The following is a 23,302-nucleotide window of genomic DNA, read 5'->3' as shown; positions in this document are numbered from 1 at the left end:
ACACTGTCAGCTTCCTTATTCTATGTCTTGGCTGGCAGCATGCAGCCACCCAGCGATCATAGGTGCATGAGGGAGAGGGGGAAGGTCAGCACACTCGGACACTGCTCCATCAGTCACCTCTATAAAGCCAAGTGGTGTTTTGATGAATTGTCAGCACGTTTTCTTAAAACTGGTAGGCAGATATTTTGTTACTGGGAACCTCAGACTACCATAGCCAGGGCTGGTGCTAGGCATGGGCAGTGTGGGCAGCTGCCAAGGCCTTGCACTCAGCCCACCTGCATGGGGCCCCGCACCACTTTAACACACCCCAGCCCTCTTGTACTCTGGCTAATTCAATTCAAAGAAAGGCATCTCTTTGCAATTGGGCCCATGAGAGGGAGGGGAGGGGACCTCCCTGGGCCTCTTAGGGATGGTGTCCCAGTTGCAATGAGATGCACTTTGCAGGTTTGTTCTGCAATTAGGCCTCCTGCCCGACTGCCCATTCAGAGACACTGCGAGATGCCCATTGTCAGCACTTTAGCACCCCACAGGCTTAACTTAACTCTCAGCTCCCAAGCAATTCTCACACCTTCATGGGCTGTAAAAGAGGTGCTTGTAAGCCCAGGGCCCCATACATCCTGCGAACCGACCCTGATCATGGCAGTAGGCAAGTACTTTGCTGCAAACAAAGAAGCTATAAAAAAATGTATCATTTACAATGCCAATAGCTCTAACTTTCACAAATGAACGACCTATTGCATTGCAAGCTTGTTTTTTAATGCAATTTGGTCACTGAGTTCGGGGAGATGCAAAGATTTTTGTGTCAATACGCCAATCACTTCCGTGTTGTAATGACCCAGAAACCCACCAGTGAGTACAAACGGGCGGTTAGGGTGACCAACTGTCCGTAAATTTCACGACTGTCCTTAATTTGGATCTCACGTCCGTTGACCTTGAGGATCCCTTTTATGGACGCCTATTCTCCGAAATTTTGGGCCTTACAGTGGGAAGAGCTGTTCCGCTGTGAGAGTCCTCAGCTCCCTGAAAGGGCCACCTCGCACTAATCCTTGGAGCACAAGAGCAGCCCCACCCCCAAATCTGTATGCCGGCTGATCGCCACGTAAAGAATGACTATTGGCTACTTTGAGGTGTTACAGCATGTGGTGAGCCTCCTCTTGCCATGGTCTCGGGCAGGGCATTCTGTTAGGGTTAGAAGGAAGAAATGTACAAAACTAATGTACAAAGTTAAAAAGAAGAGGTTATTGTTCCTACACAGTCTCATCATTTCAGAGCTGAAGCATGTTTATTATTATATAAAACGAAGGCATAGTTGCTGCTTTTTTATTTATTTTATGCAACTAACATCCATTGACAAAGCCAATAGTCATGGCTTGTTCTAGGTCTAATGTTACTGGAAGCAACGACAGAAACAGCAAAATACCAGTCCGGCGGTACATTTTGCTCAGCACATGTTTTCAGCTGAGGTGTTTTAAGCTACGCCCTAATTAGATCAGACACACCCCTTGGAGAAACCCCCAGCTTTTTCATACCACTTAAAGCCCTGGAAACAACACCATGTCAGTCACCTCACGTCCTGGCACTGTGCATCATGAATGACTCATGGCTTCCAGGTTTTCAGATTGCCTATGTGCAGGGGCATAGTGAACCCTCCCCTGCCCCACCCCACACCTTGCTTTAGGAACTACAGCGAGGGTGACGTTCTTGATGGGCCTCTTCTGTCTGCAACTGGATGGGTAACTGGATAGGTGAAGGATAGGTGGCTAGTGAAAGGGGAATGGACAGAGAAAGGGAGGATGGATGAATCGATGAGTGAGTGAAAGCATGGATGAATGATTGATAGAATAGATGGGCGAATGGATGCATGGATGAGTGTAAAGAATAATGTAAAGCTGGATGAGTGAAAGAATACATGCATGAGTAAAAGGGAGGGTGGAGAGCTGGAAGAAAGGATTGAGGGATGAGTGACTGGGTGGATGGATGAGTAAGTGAAAGGATGGCTAGATGGGTGAAAGGGTAAATGGTTGGATGAATGAGCGAATGGATGGGTGGAAGCGTGGATGGATGAGTTAAAGGATGGCTTGGGTGAAAGGGTAAATGGTTGGATGGATGAGTGAAATGATGGATTGGGTGAAAGGGTGGATGGATGGATGGATGGATGAGTGAAAGGGTGGATGAGTGAAATGATGGATGGAAGGATAGATGATGGCTAGGTTTGCAAATGGTTGAAAAGGTTTGGGTGTGGATGGGCACACAGAGGGAAAGACAGATTGAATGGTGAAAGACTGAATAATGGATGAAATGATTAATAGATAACAGAATGAACATTTGAAATGGTGGATATCAGGGGTTTGATGGAAGGATGAATGGCTAGATCCTTGGACAAGAGAGCTCTTCCGGGGAGGGTTGTGATGACTTACTTTGTGTTCTTGGTGCCATAAGAGCTTTAGTTCAAAGTGGAAGGTATTTACATTTTCTGGCTACTCCCTTGCCTGTGTGTTACTATTCCGTATTTGCTGTGTGCTTATGTGTGCGATCTATACATCATGCATATGGCATTTTGAGTGACAACCAACTGCTACTTGAATGTTACACTAGTAATTGTAAATGTTTGCATGTTTTGTTTCAGGTGTAAGGTTTTAGAGAGAGCCTCATATTGCCATGAGCTGTGCTTGAGATGTATATTGTGTTTGTAGCAATAGGCAAGGCGTCAATGTAATAGTGTATCGACAGTGCATTCTTTAAGAAAGCTGCAGGGAAAAGCACCTTTGTGACTTTTATCAGCTTGGACAACTCTCTGCGGAGCCCCCATAAGCAAAGACAGATTCCATATTTTAAGTGCCACTTGCTGAAACACCCATAATGCGTTCCCTATATTGGGTTCATCACAGCAATCCTCCCTTTAGTTCACCTATGGGTGCCGATTTACATCTCACAATGGCACTCAGATATGAGATGCTAGTAACAAAGTCTATCCGAGCAGATCTTCCTGACCACTTCTCTCATCAAACATGCCTGCTCAGGACCATGACTTGTAAACAAAATATCAGACTGGACAACCCAGTGCAGTAACCATATGAATAAATTATTATCATATGAAATACCACAAAAAGACCTGCACAATTGCTCAAAGCTGCACGCATAACGAAAAACGTTAAGTGCACGATTGTCTCAACTTAATATAAAATGTATTTTTACTTGTACTCAAGTGGTTGTCTATTTACTTACTTTTATACTATCGCACAACTTCCTCTGATGTGTCTGTAAAACTTACCTTTGACCCGAAGCTTTGTCCTGAATTTTGACCTTCTGTCCCGAATTTTTGACCTGAATTTTGACCCTCTGTCATGAATGTTTACACTTACAGTCCAGAATTTGTACCCATGCCAGTTTGTGACCTTAGCCCCGGTGCTTCATTCTATTATCAATGTTATGTTATGTTAAAATATTTATATAGCACATGGCTGCCCCTGCAACGAGGAGTCCCAGCGCTGAGGTAGAACACTGAGTGGGGAGGCAGAGCAAGAATTAGCGGTGGAAAAACAGCCAAGTCTTCACCAGCCTTCTGAAGGTCAGAATATGTAGAGGAAAGGAGTTCCATAAGGTGGGAGCCAGCCGCTTGAAAGATCGACCCCCCGATCTGACCCTCCGTATTCGTGGGATTCTGGCAAGGAACAGGTCTGCCAAGCGCAGTGCTCGTGTAGGTACATAGGAGGAGCATAGATCACTCAGGATTCCTGGGCTGCTGACTGAGAGAGTCTTATGGGTGATACATAGCGTTTTGAAAATATTTTTTTGTTCAAAGGGTAGCCAGTGTAGGCGGTGGAGGAGATTGGAAACATGACAGTGTTTATGGAGGGCCAAGATAGCGCGAACCGCAGCATTCTGAACATGCTGCAATCTTTTTATCACTGATTTGTTGGAACCCAGAAGTAGCACGTTACAGTAGTCCAATCTAGACAGGATGGAGACTTGGATGATCTGCTGACGCGTTTGAGAATAAAAAAAAACAAGTATAGGCTTTAGACCTAGCAGCAGTCCTAAACATTTCCCAGCCACAGATTTAGCATGCACCTCAAAAGTGAGTTCTTTATCAATCATAATACCCAAGTTCTTCACCACAGGTTTGGGTGTGGGGGGCACTCCAAGAGCAGGAGGCCACCATTCATCGCCCCAAAGATGGGAATCCCTGCATAAAAGGAGGATCTCGGATTTGGCAGAATTTAACTGCAAAAAATGAGCAGTCATCCCCTCCGAGATGGCCATGAAATCTTCTTTGAATTTTGCCACGTCCTGGCTGGGATTGTTGGAAAAGGTGATCACCAGCTGGGTGTCATCTGCGTATGACACCAAGGAGATGCCCCGGGCTTTGGCCATCAGCGCCAGTAGTCTCACGTAAAAGTTAAATAAGGTATGGCTAAAGCTGACCCCTGGGGAACACCGCAACCTAATGGGTGTGTGCGGGAGGAAAAAGGAGGGGCAATTACTTGAAATGTCCGATCAGCCAGGAAGGACGCGAACCAAGAAAGGGCTTTACTGTTGACCCCGATCTCCTCCAGACGATGGAGCAGGATTTTGTGGGAGACTGTATCGAGGGCCGCACTCAGATCCAGCAGAGCCAACGCTGTAGTTCTGCCGTAGCTGTTCTATGACTGTCAGCAAAGCAGACTCGTTGCTATGCCATGGTCGGAACCCATTCTGGGATGCGTCTAATATTGAATTTACTTCCAGGTAATGGCTTAGGATCGAATTAACATGTGATTCCATGATTTTAGTTAGGAACGGGAGCAGTGAGGTCGGGCGGAAGTTTTCCGGATTGGACACATCTAGTGTTGGTTTTTTCAGTAGGGGGAACACTTTGGCGTGCTTCCAGGACTTGGGGACCACCGCCGAGGATATGGATAGATTGATCAACTCCAAGCACTCAGGCAGGTGACACTGTTGGCATTTTCTAAAAACATCAGGTCTCAAAGGGTCATCAGGAGACCCTGATTTTATTTTGACAAACAGTGCTCTCATTACTTTAGGAGAAATAGAAGGGAGCAAGGTGAGAGAGTAGGTCTCAGGGCCCGTGGACACATTCCGCCCTGCAACACTGGAGGTGTTACCTGGATGAAAGCTACTGTAGATGCGTTCCACCTTCTCCAAAAAGAATTTGGCCAACACTTTGCATTGTAAACTAGAGGAAATAATACCACCTGCTGCAGAGGGGGGTTTGACCAGGTTCTTCAAAAGAGTGAATATGGTTTTACTAGGATTAGGTCAGAGTAGTGATCTGCCCTAGTCTTGTGGACCAATTTGTGATATGCCTTGATTGCACTTCAATACTGCTTTTTAGCCTAAGGATCATAGAATCGCCTCCAGGCTCGCTCCAGGACCTTGCACCTGGCTTGGGTCAAAGACTCATTAAACCATACATTAGCCTGTGCGATTTTAGAGTGTGTGAGTTTGAGCGGGACACAGGTATCCAAGGCTTGGGTAACCCACCCCTGAAAGAGCATATTGGCCTCTTCCATATTCGTGGACTTTTCTGGAGGCCGAGCGCTCAAAGCCGCAAAAAAAGCCGCCTGGTCCAGTTTATGCCAGGGGCGTTTAAGAGAGGGGTTGTGGTGTGACTGTAGTTTGGGGCCGGCTAGAGCTAGCTGCATGGAAATGAGAAAATGGTCTGTCCAGGGCATAGGAAGGGGTGCGTGAACTTCCAAAGACTGGAGAAAATCGGGTCGAGGAGATGCCCTGCAATATGGGTTGATCCCGGGACCAATTGAGCCAATTGGCAGGCTGCCATGTCCCTGAGAAAACTGAGAATGTCAGGGGACTCCTGCAACTCTAAATGTGTGTTAGATTCACTGGAAAACCTCGACACTTGACTGCCCTGCCCGTGGCCTCAGGGCTTTAAGTGGGCCGGGTCTCACCGGTGCTGAGCACCGGCAGTTTTTTAAGGAGGGCCCAAAAAGGGTCTCTATCGGACTCTGTTTTGTGCCCTGGCACAAGCGGTCAATTTTTTCTGGACTGCAGTGACAACAGGCACATTGATGTTCGCGTGCTCACTTCTCAATAGTGGAGAAGTTACGGCATGACGTCATGCCAGGTGAACGTTATAGGGGAAGGGAAATCCTTTAAAGAGAGTCATTTTTAGGTCTCGCATAGGGCAGCGCATGCGCTGCCTCTACGAGGCATCAAGTAATCAGTACTAGTGGTGAAACCTCACCCATTTTGTTTCTATTAGTTTTGTCCCTTGGCATTGGTTACATCTGGCATTGCTCTTTGTTGGACCTGTCAGCCCTAGGGTGGTCTCCCCTTCTATTTTTGTATCGTGCCTCATTTTTTCCACCCTCATTTTTATGTTGGACTAGGTCTCCGGGCGCCTTTTCATTGCCAATCAGTGTTAAGGTGCAGGTGCTCCCTTCTCCCAAGATGGCTGCCACAGGCCCCTGCTACTGCAGAGTGGTCTTTCATAGTAGCACCCTAGCTGCCAGGAGCTGGCTGGAACCCCACAACAATGTTGCGACTCCAGCCCGCCTTTTTGTCCCATAGGTAGAGTGGGGAAGCTCCTGGACTGTGCTGGAACCTTCTAGAAGGGAGGTGTGGTTTTTCTTTTGCCGCCTTGGCCAGAGGTCACCTGACCTAGGGCTACTTAAGAGAGGGAGGGAAACTTTTGTGGTGAGTTGGCCATTGGGGTGAAGCAGAGCTGGAAGAATCCACCAGGAGTGTAGGCGGTAGGGCCTAGCCAGGGACTTATGCCTCTGAGAGTGACAGGATTTAGGTGCTGCCTCTTAAGTGAGTGAGGGACCCTGTGAAACCCACTGATCTTGCCCAGCAGTAGGAGGACCCAGAGACTCTCTGCCAGCCTGACTAGGAAGGATCTAGTCGCCCTCTCCACTCCTAACCCCCGTAACAGAACCCCTTAAGGGCGCCAGATACATCGGCGCCAACAAGACTTTATCTAACATCTGAGAACAGAGACTTATATGCCAAGCACTGAGACTGCGTGTCCAGAGTGAACTTTAAACCTTATATGCCAAGCACTGAGACTGCGTGTCCAGATTGAACTCTCAAACTTATATGCCAAGCACTGAGACTGCGTGTCCGGACTGACCCCTGAAGCCGTATGCAAAGCATATTGAAGAGCCACCGGGGATCGACCAGGTATTAGCGCTGTGACCCCTGCGCTCCCTGACCTGGCCTGGGACCCCCGGCAGCGTGCTCCGCTGAGCGCGGAACACCCATCCTTAACTTGAGCCCCCCTGTGACGTGGAAGCCAGCGCGCTCACCGCCGCGGCCTGGAGGCCGGAAGAAGTGCCCTGCAGAGTCGCGAGGCCCGTGAGAAGCCCGGGGTCCCGCCGCTGCCGTCGCAGCTGTGTGAGAAGGTGCGCGAGGCCTGGGACCGAGTTTCCCCCATCGTCGCTGGAGCGGACGCCGTCTGAAGCCGAGAACAAGGTAAGCCCGGAGGCTGGGATTGCCCCTGGTGCGCCCCCTACTGGTCAGGAACCACACCGCACCCTCAGGCCGGGTCCCCTCTCCGTGGGAGTTCCCCCCTGCCAGCGCGACGGAGAGACCCCGCCGAGGGATCCTCTCCTTGTGCCCCCGTGACTGCTCTGAAGCGAGGTGCCCTACGAACTGCACCGGAGCCGAGAGACTCGCTCCTCCCGTCCCGGGCGCTTCCCGCTAAAAGCTTCGTGAGGCGCATTGACTGTCCTACCCCGCATTGAAGTACCCAGCGCCAATAATTACAAGTAGCGCTCTGATATTCCTGTGCCGGATTGAAGTGCTCAATGTCAGTCATTACGAGTAGCGCTCTGATATTCCTGTGCCGGATTGAAGTGCTCAATGTCAGTCATTACGAGTAGCGCTCTGTTATTCATGTGCCGTATTGAATTGCTACATGCTAGTGATTATGAGTAGCGCTCTGTTATTCATGTGCCATATTGAAGTGCTACATGCTAGTGATTATGAGTAGCGCTCTGTTATTCATGTGCCATATTGAAGTGCTACGTGTTGGTGATTACGAGTAGCGCTCTGTTATTCATGTGCCATATTGAAGTGCTACGTGTTAGTGATTACGAGTAGCTCTTTGTCATTCATGTTCCATATTGAAGTACCACGTGCTATTGATTACGAGTAGCGCGCTGTTATTCACGCCCCTGTTGAAGGGCTACGTGCTATTGATTACGAGCAGCACGCTGTTATTCATGTTCATAATGAAATACTAAATGACATCTATTCCGAGTAGCTCTCTGTGCTAGATGCCCCGTTCTGAGGTCGTCACCAGTTAGCGCGCCTAGCGCCATCCTCACCCCCCTAAGGCGCTACAGGAACGTGAAGCGCGCGTGTACCTCTAGGTGAAGGGTAGTTGTACCTCAGGCAGTACTGGTTTGTTATGAATGTCATTTGTGGTATCACCAGCTTATGAAATGTACTGCTACCTCATGAACTGCATCTAACGTGATCTGCTTGGATAAACTTGAGTATTTACTTAACTCCTACCGTGTGGCGTCACTTATTGTGTGTGTTCCTTGTCCCATGAGAGGTGCGTGTTGTATAGTTGCTTTACACACAGACCTTTGGTGGCCCGACCGCTCGTGTCACGTTACCGCCCCATAGGGCCTGGAGACCCCAGGTCTTACACTCTTCTTATCTCACTGATTGATTGGCTGGTGGTCCGATACTTCACTTCCATTTTGCCTCCGTTTTGCAGGAAGCAGCACCGACCAACTACAGTTTAGTTCGCTGCTGGCTGTTATGTATTCATTTAGGGACTACTTGTTTGTATGTGATTACGTGATACAGCCCACCCCAGGCTCGAACCCTGTTCTCCAGCTCCAAAGTCGGCAGCGTTATACCTTGAGCCACCTTCTTGTGTCGATTTTCCTTATTTCAGTAGTCGATTAGTGAGTGCTTTGTATTGTACATTTATTCTAACACCCCGTGTCCATCACGTGGCATCTAGGCGCTACTCGAAAATGCGCTGCTCTCGTATTTCTATACAGCTGTCCTTCAGTAATACTCAGATATTGTATTTTAACTTCAGTTTGTGGGAACAGGGCGGGGAAGTTTGTCCGCCATTAACTTCCCCGATCTATTGGGGTTCAGGGGGCAGAGTGTGTGATGCTGGCATGTTGCGTAGGGATGGAACGGGGGGCTGGGGACGGATAGCATTCTCGTTGGCTGTGATCAAGTAAATCCGGAGTTAATCCTAATTGCAACAGTGCCCGTCCGAAGGGGAGTTTTATGTTCGAACTTCTGAGGGGGCGCCCTGTGCCCCGTTGAGACAGAGTGCCGTGCCACACCCCCTGTGAGATGTGTGTCTGTTGTACTTTGTGCACTTTGCGTGGATGCTGTTCTGTGCTGCTCAGAAGCGCTTGAGGGTGCATAGTGTGTGTCTATGCGTGTGCATTTGTATGTGTGTCCCTGTGTGTTTGTATATGTGTGTGTTACACTGTGTCCCACTGGGTGCGCTTTCGGCCACTCCGATGGGTGTGTGCTCAGTTTGAAGAGTCCCATACCATGGAGTGTTGTGTGCGTGTATGGTGTGCTCCTCTGAGGAGAGTGTCATTATCTCCCTGTGAGGTGTGCTCGGTTGTTCTAGTGACACACTTTCAGTGGGTGTATGTCGCGCCTCTCTGGGATTGGCGGATATACTCTGCCCTGAATATGTTAAACAGAGAGAGAGAAAGAGAGAGAAAGAGAGAGAGAGAGAGAGAGTTTTTTATATGATGTTCCCCTGCATCTTTGTGTGTGGTAGAGAGTTATGATCAGCCCCCCTAAGCCATTCGGCATCATATAGTCCTGAGGGGGGGTTGTGGGTGTGGAATCCGGGGTATTGTGTGCAGTGTGATCCTTCGATGCTGGGTGAGTTCTGTGATCGCTTCCATCAGTGTAGTGTACACGGTGCCGCTCTGAGGTGTGTGTGTTGGGGGGGCGGGGTAGAGAGAGCGAGGTACACATTGGGACTCCTTAAAGCTGAGTGTGTGTGTAATGTGTTACCCTCGGGTAACGCATACCACACCGCTCTGAGTTGTGAGTGTTGTACCCCTCAGTGATATCGCATCATGTATTCCGCGGGTAAGTTGTACTTTTCTCTGGGCAGTGCACAGCATCGCCCTGAGAGAGGTGTGTGTGTAATAACATTATATAGTGCCTCTGAGGGCGGACTTGTGTTACAATCTGCCTTCGGAGTTGTTGAGTGTGCTCTGTTGTGCCCCTTGAGCCCGGTAGTAGTGCCCCCTCCCGGATGTGGGAAATGTGTCACATTTTACCCCTCCCCCGCCCCACTTCAGATGTCAGGAGTGGGTTATCTTGTGCCCCAAGGGGTGGGGGTGTTGCATTGCGCCCCTTTGGCTTGGAGTGTGTTATGTTGTCCCTTCTGAGTTTGGAGGTTGTATTGTTCCCAGAATGAAGCTTAGGAGCGTAGGGGTAGCGGGCGTGGGGTACAAGCCTAGCCACCCCCCCAGGTCGAGCTTTGTGCGTAAAATTGTGGTCCCAGGGAGGTGTCATTCTGTGTGGAGGCGTGGGCCTCGCCCGCCCCTCCCGTCACGGCTTTACAGGAATAAGCAATAAAAAGTGTCCTCTTTCGTCCCCTAAGCCTGCTACTTTCACTAATGACTTACATAAACCGGGGACCTGACCGGATTATCCGGGCATTTGTCCTGCCTTGTACATGTTGTCAGATTTGTGTAAGCACAACACTGGACATGTGCTCTGGGACCCCCTCCCCCGCACTCCACAATCCCTCTCGCACAGACATCGGCCCTCTGTTGTGGTGGGTCCGCGCCACCTGCACAGAAAGCAGTAATGTCATGGTGGACAAAAAGCGCTTCCAAGTAGACCCGAGGAGCTTTAAGTAAAAAAAAAATCAAATGTTATAAAGCGCTTCCTTTTGCCTTTGGGATACTTCAAAGAGGTACTGCAGGGAAGCAATGTCTATGAATATCACTCCCATCAACGTTTACTGAGTAGGAAAGCGCTACCGGCCCATATAAATGGTATCGAGCACTATACAAATTGATATAAAACAATCTGTTCATATTTGCCATCCAAAGATGGTGGGTGTATCATTTGCGCCTAAATGATTTTTCGACAATTAAATCAGTAGACTTATATTGTGCTCTAGTTAAATAATGTATATGTATTATTATTGTGGGCAACAACAACAAAAAACAAGCATTTGCAATGCAATAGGTCTCGCATTTGCCACAGTTTGAGCTATTGGCGTTGTAAATGACAATGCTTTTTATTTATGTGTTGTTTTTCAAAATCGATAAATAAAATAGCATTGTCCTTTACAATGCCAATCACTTAAACTTGTGCAAATGCGAGACCTATTGCATTGTAAATGCTTGTTTATCTGGATTTCCCTTCTCTTTTTGAAACTCAGGAGCAGCAACATTGTCGTGGTATCACCAGGGCTTTAAGTGGAAGCTTTTTAGGTCTCGCCTGACCCAGCGCATGCGCTGGTCTTTAGGTCTCGCCTGACCCAGTGCATGCGCTGGTCTGGCGAGACTTATTGAGAGGGCTCCAAAAAGTGCTACCAGGCCAGCCTAGAGCTACAGTGCATGCTTTACCCCGATTACTTTCACTTTCGCGGCTGCACGGCCGCTTTGATGTTTGATCGCGATCGCTTTCACTATCGCGGCCGCAGGGCCGCTTTGCATAGCCAATGGGTCTCACTTTTGGGGCCTTATAAGTATTTAGTTATGCAACTGTTGCATGGCTAAACACTTATAAGGTCCCAAAGGCGAGACCTATTGGCTATGCCAATGCTTGTTGAATATTATACACAAGCCATCGTTGCTGCTTATTTATCTTATACAACTAACAACTATTGACAGTCAATAGTCCTGACTTGTAGGTATGATGATGTTACTTGTTGTATCGTATCTGGATGCAATGACAGAAAGCAAAATACAAGACGGGCGGCACACTATGCTAAGCACAGATTTTAAGTTTACGTTCTTTAAGCCACGCCCTTAATTACATTGGCCACGCCCCTTTGAGAGCACACACCCCCAGTTCTCTCCTCCCAATTAAAACTCTGCGTGGCCTGACCATCGGTCAATGTGACCAAACGCATCAAACACTTCCCCAAACTCACATACTATTTTCCGAAGTTACCAACAAGTACCACCCTTTAGGGTGACCAACTGGCATGGGTCCAAATTCAGGACGGTGAGTGTAAAAATTCAGGACAAAGGGTCAAAATTCAGGACAAAAATTCAGGACAGGAGGTCAAAATTCAGGACAAAACTTTGGGACAAAAGGTAAATTTTACAGACACATAAGAGGAGGTTGCGCAATAGTATATAATTAAGCCCATCCATATCCAAACATATTCAACCATTTGCAAACCTATCCATCATGTATCCTTCCATCCACCCTTTCACCCTATCCATCCCTCCATCCATCCTTTCACTCATCCATTCATTATCCATCCATCCACACTTTCACCCTATCCATCGGTAAACTCATCAATCCACTCTTCCACCCATCCACCCATTCACTCATCCATCCAGCCTTTTAGCCTTTCACCCATCCAGCCATCCTTTCACTTACTCATCTATCTACCCAGTCACTCATCCTTCCACCCATTCACCCTTTCAATCATCCATCCATCCTCCCTTTCTCTCTCCATCGACCCTTTCACTTAGCCATCCTTCTTTCCACCCATCCATCTACTCATCCACTCATGAATCCATCCATTGACACCATCGGTCATCCATCCACCCTTTCACTCATCTACCCATCCTTTTGTCCATCTACCCTCCCTTTCACTCACTCATCCATCCTTACATCCACCCTTTCACTCATCAGTTCATCCATTCACCCTTTCACTTATCAATTCATCAATCATTTTACTCATCCATCCACCCATTCACTCACACATCATCCACCCTTTAACTCATCCCTCCATCCTTTCACTCATTCATCCACCCTCTTAATCATCCTTCTACCCTTCCACCCATACATCTCTTTTTACATTTTGTCTTATCCATCCTTCCACTCACTCACTCATCCATCCATCCTTTCTCTCATTATCCATCCATTCACCTCTCATTCATTAATTCAGCCTTTCACTAATCTATCCAGCCATCCACCCATCCCTTCACATACTCACTCACTCACCTTTTCATTTTAATTATGAACTGAGCCTTTGTCTGCAGAGTTGCAGACAGAAGAGACCCATCAAGAACGTCACTCTTGCACTAGTTCCTAAAGCAAGGGGTGGGGCGGGGAAGGGTTCAACTATGCCCTTGCACATAGGCAATCTGAGTCATGAGTCATGCATGATGCACAGCGCCAGGCCATGAGGTGACTGTGACATGGCGTTGTTTCCAGGGCTTTAAGTGGGATGACAAAACTGGGGGGTTTCTCCAAAGTGGATGTTTGATGTAATTAAGGGCACGGCTTTAAACACCTAAGCTAACAATCTGTGCTTAGTATTGTGTACCGCCTGACTGGTATTTTGCATCTTCTGTCATTGTATCCATATAACACAACAAGTAACGTTACACCTGCACAAAGCCAGAATTATTGGCTTTGTCAATGGTTGTTAGTTTCATAAAATAAAAAAGCAGCAATCATGGCTTCCTTTGATATTGAAAATGCATGAGGTCTAAAATGGCGAGACTGTCACCCTAATAGCCTTTGACCCCAGTGGAATTAAATAAACGTATCCTTTGCCATGTGCAACCATGCACACAGTGCACCATAAAGCCCCCGTCTCACCTTTTATTTTTCACGCTAACCAATATAAAAAATGATTACACAAGGGACTGGACAAACAAAGCTTTACTAACACAACGCATCGGACAAAATTCCACAACTGTATGGAAAGAATAGTGCGATCCTAAAGAAGTACAGTGCACCACAAATGGTAGAAGGGCGCAAATGCTGGTAACAGAACTGGTCAATACATGGACTAATGTTCCAGGGTGCTAGATGATTTACAGAGCAACCTAAATACACCGTAAAAACCTCATCACTGCTTGACCTGGCTCCATTCTGTACTTGTAAACAGTCAAACCTGGATGGCTCAAAATCAAATATTCTAGTGGGGTGGCATACTCAAAACTTCACAATTGTACTATAAGTCCTCTGCATTCAGTGAAATGTTAAGAGAGAAGAGATAATCAATAACTCTCCTTGGATTCACAAATTATGGCGAAATCAATCTTCATTCAATAGTATAAATGCTTTATTCGATAGACTGAATATATTTAAAAAAAAGAAAAAAAACAGGAATCAGCCTTGCGAACACATTTTGTTCCTTACAGAAACTTTGTCATGGTAAAAGCTATCGTCGAAGGGCCAAAAACACATATCACATGGCAGTTCCTGGACATTTGAACTAACTCTCCGCGTTACCTCTCTAATCTTCTCAAAGTACCTGGCAGCCTGAGAGGCTTCCTGAGTGAAAACAAAATTGTTCTGGAAACGCCAAGAAACAACGCCCCCCCCCCCCACACACACACACACCCCAGGCAGTCTTCTGTAAGGCTGCCCGGGGGGGGGGTTGCGCAGCGGCCCGCCCCTTTGAGGGCGGCCGCCTTAGTGCCACAGGAAGGCACAGGGGTGGGAGGTCGTGTCCCTGGGATGGACCTAGGGAGACCCCAGCAGTGAGCTGCTTCCGGCGGGGAGGAGCCAGGGGGGGTACATATTCTGTCTCCACCCCCTCCTCGCCCTCTTGTCCGCTCGTTCGCCTTGCCTGCAGTCCGTCGTGCTCCGTCGTGTCGCCCGTCTTTGCTTCGGTGAGTTTGCCGGTTACTTCCCTCTCGCCCCGGCCTTGTCCCTGGGCAGTACCAGGAGACAGGGCCCTGTGGTAGGCGTGCCACGGGCGGGGGGGGGGCCGTGCTCGGGGAAAGAGTTGTGAGGGGGCGGATCATGGGTACGTTGAGGGCGAATGCTGCGGGTCGCGTGTCGCGAGGTCGAGTAGCGTGCGAGGGGGCTAGTGCCCCGGCCCGGTGACCCGCGCCCTCCCCCCCCCCTTGTGTTTCACATAGCTATGTAAATATCAAGGCTCCTGCGGGAGTCTTCGCGCACGCTCGTAACAACTCACGTTCACTTATTAATTGGTTTAGAGCGCAGGGGCGCATTGAGCCAAGTTGAAAGCGCAGGGGCGCCTTGAGCCAAGTTGAATGCCGTGACTTGTAGTTTCAGTATGAGTATGGTCTTACAGGTTAATATGTCAGCATTATTGGCTAAAAAGACAGGCCTGGCTCGAGGTCCCGCTTGCCTCAGCGCTCCCTGCCAGCTAGGTAGGAGTAGGACATAATGTCTGTCAGGCGTTGTGAAATACCTGAGCTGTTAAGGGCCATAGGCGCAGGCTTCTTTTATCGCAGTCGGGCTTGGTATGCGTTACGAGTTTTGGACAAGAGCTGGTAGACCTCGGTCGGCGGGTCACTCTCTCCGTCTCTATCCCGCCCATGCTCCGACAAATGCTAAGGATCGCGGGGCTGGGGGGGAGCATCTCATCTGCCCTGGCCCTGATTTCCGGATTTTCGGGTGGCGTGGACTGCCCCGGGTCCGTGGGGCACGTGGATGTAGCGGGTTGGGGAGGCCTGCACGTTTACTGCATGTGCGACTCGGCAAGCCGCTGATCCCGCCATGCGCTCGAATCGCGTTTTGCCCCCCCCGGCCGCCATGTTTGGGGGCCCGCGGGGGGGGGGGGGAGGTGCGTCGCGAGGCGGGCTCGGTCAGGCCACAGAGCTACTGGGTTTTAGGTGCGTTGCCAACAGCAGCCTGTACGCAAAGTAGCATGTTACACGTTCCTTTTAAAAAAAAGCCAGATGTGTATTCAGTGTCGGTTGCATGGAGGCATTTGGCACCCTATTGTTTTCTCGCTCTCCCCCCCCCCTCACAGTCACTTACCTGCCGGGCAGTCTCTTTCGGGGCTGGCCCTGCGGGGCTGTAGCTCAATGTTTGAGCGCAGGCGGTGCATGCCTGAGGCCCCGGGTTCGATCCCCCGGTGGCTCTGCTTCGTGCACAGTGCTGCAGATTGCGGAACGGGGGACCCGGGCTTGAGCGTCGAATTGTTTTATCGCGGCCCTTTGAGCCTGGGGCGCGCCGTGGGTAATGATTACGCTCCGCAATGGGCCCCCCCCCGCACCGGGAGCCTTATTCGGTTGTGAGTCGCAGGCGCGATGTCGCTTCGTCCCTTGGCGCCGTGTGGGTTCCCCCGACCGTTACACCATCATCTGGCAGAGTGGCTGCCGTGCACGGGGCGAGTTCAAGCACGCGAGGGAGGGGGGGGGTTTCAGTTGCGGCGCGCGCGCCCCCTCTGCCCACCCCCCGGTGGCCCAACATCAGCGAGGGTGCGGAGGTGACCGGGTGAACGGGGAGACTAACTCGGGCTCTTGATTACTGTCGAACGTTCATGATTCTGCGCGATGACTTTACCTCCATGTGCGCTACAAAAAAAAAAAAAAAAAAAAAAAAAAAAAAAAATTTAATCCCTCTCCTCTCTCCCTCCTAGATCGTGCCAAGGGGTAGGTGTAGCAGACGAACACGCTTGCTGCCGGAAAAGGGTGTAAGTGTGTCAAAGGGTGGGGAGGGAAGGGGAGAGGAGGCTCTAGGCTTGCACGGTCAGAACAAGGTCGCCCTGTTGCGCGCTTTCTTTAACAGTTGTTGTTCTTTGTATGCAGGATATCTCGACAGCATAGGTTCGGGGCCGAAGGAGGTGCGTTCACTTTCGGGAGAGTAAGTAGTAGCGGGTGTGACGGCGAGGATTGGTTTCAGGGCGGGCAGGGGCCGGTCTCAAGTGGTATTGGCCGCAGCTTACGTTCATTTCTCTTTCAGATAGGACCTAGTCCAAGATGGACAGTGAGGGTACCCCAGCGCTCTTCTCGACGCCGTCCCAAGTCGATGAAACCCAGCAGGGCAATTCGCAAGAAGCACAGATAGCAGCTATTGTTGAGCTTGCCAAATCCAAAGGACTGGCCTGGGCTGCAGACCTTCTCAAGGCCAGCTGCCCAGATGACTCTGGGGTCATTTCAGGGGGGCCCACGACGGGACAAGAGTCGAATGATGAGGCAGGACCTCCCCGCCCCAAACGAATTCGCAGGGCCACGGTTAGAGACTTCCCGGCTGAAGGAACTACACACAGGATCCGCTCGGTGCCCGCCGCCAAGGCCCCTCACGGGCATCCGCCCCCGGCCGGCCCGGCACCCCCCTCAAGTTTAAGCCCCCCCTCTGCTAACTTTGCATCCAAGGAGGACCTGGCCAATATTACTGACACCCTTAAGAATTTCATGGAAGAGGTCAGGGCTGGTTTTTCGCGTGCAGCCTCAGCCGGGGGACGGCCGACTGTGGACTGTGCGGGAGGGAACCCTTCCGCTGCAGCCACTGTTTGGGCACCACAAGGGACATGTCGTCCGGCCCCCGAGCTGCCCACAGTGCCGGGCACACCACCTATTTCCTTGCCCAGGAGTGCAGAACCGGCGGCGGTGGCAGGGTCTGAACTCTCCATCAGACAGGAGTTGGCGGCACCCGCCGGCACCCCCACACCAGGCCCCCTCCCGGCAGGGGGTGAGCAGCGTCAACCAGCAGGAGGTGAGCCGCTTACTGGGCAGCCTGCTGCCGTCCACGTGCCCATCGCCCCCGCCACCACAGTAGGGGGCAGCGCGTCCACACAGATAGCGAGCGCAGCAGTACCAGGGCCAGCTATGCAGGTCGCAGCAAAGAAGGAGGTTACTCATGCCCCGCTCCTGTCTGGCCATAGCTCACTGATCTGGGAGGTCCCTCTAGCAGTAAAGGAATTCATCTGGAGGCGCGCGTTTTTAGACATCTTTTCTCTGCTGCTGCTGGGCCAGCATGGGCAAGACGCGCGTAGGCTTGGGGGGAAGGAAGACGATAAGAAGGTCAGGTTCCAGCAGTGGCCAGATAAAACCATAGATAACTGGCTATCCGCCTTCTCCATCCTTCAATCGGTTATACTTGAAAAATTTCCTGAACAGGGGCAGGCCTTAGTTCTGTACCAGCGGTTAATTCACACAGAAGCGCAGAAGTGGGGCGGGGAAGGGTGGCTCAATTATGACATGGAGTTCAGAAAGAAGATGGCCATTTGCCCAGAGATGGAATGGGACCAGAAAGAGGTACAGCTGTGGATGGACCACATGGGGTCTCGGGGATCCCTGAGCTCTGCCCCGCTTCCCAAAGGGTCAGGAGGGGGGGGCGGCCAGCCAGGGAGCGCCCAGCTCAATGTTAAGCACGCGAGGCAGTCCTTTCGGGGGGGCCGCAGAGGAGGTGGCAGGGGAGGGGGGGGCAAGCGGGTCTCGCCCGGGACTTGCAACCTGTTCAATGCTGGCGCTTGCTCTTGGGGGGTCAGGTGCCGTTTCCAGCACTCATGCAGCAAGTGCGGGGGGGGCCACCCCGCCTCCTCGTGCCAAGCCAAACAGGACAAGAAGCCTGCTGACTCCTTCAAACCATCCTCGTGAGCCACCCTCGCATCCTCCCGCAGCTGCGCCCTCTCCTCTCCCCCTCACTCCCACCGCCCAAGCAGCCAGCGCTCCGGCGCCCCTGGCCACCAAGGGTCCTTCCCCTGTCATTCTTGACCGCTTGCTCGAATTACTCAGACTGTACCCCCTCTCCTCTGACAGCGCTCTCCTGCTAGAAGGCTTCTCGCTGGGCTTCACCATCCCTTATGTAGGTCCCCTGTCCAGCCGCGATGCGGAGAACCTCAGATCTGCCAGGGTTCTCCCACAGGTTTTAAAGGAAAAAGTTCAGAAGGAATTGAGGCTGGGACGGGTGGCGGGTCCCTTCAGGGAGCCCCCGTTAGAAAACTTTGTAGTCTCACCCCTTGGCTTGGTCCCTAAAAAAGAACCAGGGTCTTTCAGACTGATACATCACTTGTCTTACCCAGAAGGGAGCTCAGTAAACCACGGCCTCCAAGAGGGGTCTTGCTCGGTGTCTTATTGTACATTGGATGTCGCACTTGACCTGGTAAGGAGGGCTGGCAAAGCAGCATGGTTGGCAAAGGCCGACATTGAGTCGGCCTTTCGGTTACTACCAGTGCACCCTAGCAGCCAACACTTGCTGGGTTTCAAGGTGGACGGCATGTACTACTTCGACAAGTGCATGCCCATGGGGTGCGCGGTTTCCTGTGCCTTCTTCGAGGCCTTCAGCTCTTTCCTTCAATGGGCCTTTCAGCACACCTGCAGCGTTTCCGGGGTTTCCCATTACTTAGATGACTTCCTATTCATCGGGAGGGATGGCACTCAGGAATGCAGGGCAGCCCTCGATGACTTTCAGACCCTGATGCATCACCTTGGCGTTCCCTTAGCCCCTAAGAAAACGGAGGGTCCGGCCCAGGTTCTCTCTTTCTTGGGTATTGAGTTGGACACAGTGGCGGGGGAGGCCAGGCTGCCAGCCGACAAGGTGCGGGACCTGAGAGATCAGATTAGTCAAGTGGTAGGGAAGGAGAAGGTTTCCTTGGCAGACATTCAGAGCCTCCTGGGGAAGCTAAACTTTGCGGCCAGAGTCATCCCTGCGGGCAGGGCCTTTGCGAGGAGGTTAGCTAGAGCCACGGCCTCTGTGAGTAAGAAGCACCACATGGTTAAATTGAGCAAGGGGATGCGTGAAGACCTGATCATGTGGGCAGACTTCCTATGCAACTTCAATGGGGCAGTCATCTGGCGCGACCCCTGGGCCAACAGTCGGGAGCTGGCCCTCTTTTCTGATGCGTCTGGCCGGGAGGGGTTCGGAGTGATTTTGGACAGGGAGTGGTGTGCAGAGAGGTGGCCTAACGCCTGGCACAAGAAAAAGGTCACGTCCAAGATCACCGTCCTGGAACTCTTCCCTATTGTGGTAGCTTTTCATCTCTGGCCCAGGGCCCTGTCCGCCAAACGTGTGCTTTTCTGGTCAGACAACCTGGCGGTGGTGCAGGCCATCAACTCCCAGTCTGCCTGCTGCCCCCTGGTCCTGTGTTTACTGCGAGAGCTTGTCAGGGCCTGCTTATTTAACAACGTCGAGTGCAGGGCTAGGCACATTCAGGGGATTTCTAATGTTGCCGCTGACTCTTTGTCTCGATTCCAGTGGCACCGCTTCCGGGAGGCCTGGCCGAGCGCACGTCAAGAGGGGACTCCTTTCCCGCCGCACTTGTGGCGGCTGCTGAAGTGGGACCACGGATGAGGGAGCTGGGAGAACGGGCCCTAGCACCCAGAACTGCGAAGCGATATGGGAGCTGTGTCACTCTGTTCAGTGCAGTTACAGGAGGATGGGAGGAGGATCAGGTGGCCCTGGAGCTGAGAGTGCAACAATTCTTGCTGTGGGCCAGAGGGGAGGGCAAAACACATTCCTGGATAGCTGGTCACCTCGCTGCCATCAGCCACCACGCCAAACTGAGGGGACAGTCTGATCCCACCAAGGCTTTTGTGATCAAGGCAGCCTTGCGAGGGTGGGCCAAACTGGTTCCACGATCCCCTGATCCCAGGTCCCCCATTAGTTTCGCACTGCTACAAGGGATGTTAGATTGTATGGGTAGGGCCACCCACTCGGGATACGAAGCCACACTGTTCTCGGCCTGTTTTTCCCTAGTCTTCTTTGGGGCCTTCAGGATCGGGGAACTAGTGGCTCGCTCAAAATCTGATTCCTCGGGGGTGGCTTTGAATGTAAAAGACGTAGAGCTGGAGCCGGGGTGCCTGAAAATAGTCATGAGACAGTCCAAGACTGACCAGCTAGGGCGGGGGAGGTCTTTTGTGCTACACAGCCTGGGGGATGAGAGGTATTGCCCGGTAGCGTGTGTCAGAACCTACCTGCCGCTTCGCCCGCGGGGGGCGGGTTACCTGCTGGTGCATCAGGATGGCCTCCCGGTCACGAGATTCCAAGTGGACCACATCCTCAGGGCCTGCCTAAGGCTGTCCGGCCATGAGGTTAGGGACAAAAAATTCAGCAGCCATTCTTTCCGCATAGGTGCGGCCACCACTGCTTTCATGGCAGGACTGCCCGCAGAAGGTATAATGAATGTGGGGCGCTGGCAATCGCTTTGCTTCAAGCGATACATTCGGCCCTAGGTGTGGCCGGGCGGGCAGTGGGACACGTTGGTTGGACTGTCTAATTCGAGACCTACTATCTGGTCACGCCTCCCCCCCCCCCTTTTCTCTGGCTCCTGATTGACGTATACCTTGACTGTAGATGTGCTTTTGTTTTGGTGATTTTCCGTTTAATAAACAGATACTTAAAATCAATTTCTCTTTATTAGGTATGAAGGTGTGGGTAATTGGTCACTCAATCATTGCAAGACTGGCACATTGGGCGGAGGCAAGAGAGTGGCAGAATGGCTTTGCCAACACAGACATCACGTGGTTGGGTTTCCCAGGCTTGCGCTGGTGCGAGCTGTTACGAAAAGTGAAGCAGAGACTCCAGGGGGGAGGGCTCCCGCCCAACTTCTTGGTGGTGCACCTGGGGGGGAATGACCTCACATCACTAGGAAGGAGAGCTTTGCTCCAGGACATGAGGGATACTTTCTGCAAGTTAAGCGTGTTGTTGGGGCCGTGTGAATTGTGGTGGTCGGAGATGACACCACGCGCGATTTGGCATGGTGCTCGCTCAGGGGACGCCATCGAAGTGTCTAGAAGAAAAGTTAACAGCGCCATGCGCAAGTTCACTGAGGAAAGAGGCTTTGGCTTCATCAGGCATGGCCTGCTGCACGCCAAATCAACTGGATGTCTGTTAGGAGATGGGGTTCACCTCTCGGATCTAGGCATGGAGTTGTTTTTACTGGATCTAGGGGAAGCACTGGCAGCTGCGGGTTGCAAATAATAGGGGACTTTGGTGGGGGGCCCTGGTAGTGACGGTGGCCACTCCCAAGGCTGTGGAGGAGTTACAGGGCGATCCAGGGTCTGCACTTACCAAGGGGTACAGCATGCAGCAGCACCATGGGGTGCTAAGCCAGGATACCCAGGGATGTTTAGCGGGTCCCCTGGAAGAACGACGGCGCCCCGCTAACCGACAGGCGGTTGTGGGTCTGAGCAACCGGGGGCTGCCATGTATGCTCCGCCCACCCATCACGGGGGGGCGTGTGTAGCAAGTGGACTGGTGGTCCACAGGTGGGAGGGGGGGACCCTCCCAACATTAGGTACACACCAATTGGCGTTGCCATGGTGACTCTAGGCTTATCAGACGGGCAGGCGGCATAGGGGCTGGCCTGCCCTGGGATCGCCCGTAAGATAACCCACCATGTTTGCATATTGCTTATGCTAATAAACCTGCAGCAATATTTCTCCACTTACATTCAGTGTCGTGTGTTTTATTTATGTACTGATGTGTGTTGTGATAACTGTTGCCGATATTGGCACTATGTAAGGCTGCCCGGGGGGGGGTTGCGCAGCGGCCCGCCCCTTTGAGGGCGGCCGCCTTAGTGCCACAGGAAGGCACAGGGGTGGGAGGTCGTGTCCCTGGGATGGACCTAGGGAGACCCCAGCAGTGAGCTGCTTCCGGCGGGGAGGAGCCAGGGGGGGGTACATATTCTGTCTCCACCCCCTCCTCGCCCTCTTGTCCGCTCGTTCGCCTTGCCCGCCCATCCGCTTACCCGGCGTCCGGAGGGACAATGGGGGGGCCAGGTTTTTCTAACAATTCTCGCTTTGTGTTGCAGGAGGAGTTACAGGGCGATCCAGGGTCTGCACTTACCAAGGGGTACAGCATGCAGCAGCACCATGGGGTGCTAAGCCAGGATACCCAGGGATGTTTAGCGGGTCCCCTGGAAGAACGACGGCGCCCCGCTAACCGACAGGCGGTTGTGGGTCTGAGCAACCGGGGGCTGCCATGTATGCTCCGCCCACCCATCACGGGGGGGCGTGTGTAGCAAGTGGACTGGTGGTCCACAGGTGGGAGGGGGGGACCCTCCCAACATTAGGTACACACCAATTGGCGTTGCCATGGTGACTCTAGGCTTATCAGACGGGCAGGCGGCATAGGGGCTGGCCTGCCCTGGGATCGCCCGTAAGATAACCCACCATGTTTGCATATTGCTTATGCTAATAAACCTGCAGCAATATTTCTCCACTTACATTCAGTGTCGTGTGTTTTATTTATGTACTGATGTGTGTTGTGATAACTGTTGCCGATATTGGCACTATGTCTGACAGAATGCCCTGCCCCGGACAGAGGTTGTAGGAGGCCGGCAATATGCTTTGCAGCCCAGACTGCCCCATTGTCATTCTGTATGTGGCAATCAGCCGCATACAGAATGACAAAGGGCGGGTGGGGCTGCTCTTGTGCTCGAGAAGGAGTGCGAGGCATCCCCATCAGGGGCTGAGGCTTAATGCAGGGAACAGTGCTGTTCCCTGCAATACCCAAAATTACGGACAAAAGGCGT

This window comes from Triturus cristatus, chromosome 5_2, assembly GCF_964204655.1.
Source record: "Triturus cristatus chromosome 5_2, aTriCri1.1, whole genome shotgun sequence".
NCBI lineage: Eukaryota > Metazoa > Chordata > Amphibia > Caudata > Salamandridae > Triturus > Triturus cristatus.
The sequence above is the reverse complement of the archived record's forward strand: the minus strand, read 5'-3'. Positions refer to the sequence as shown.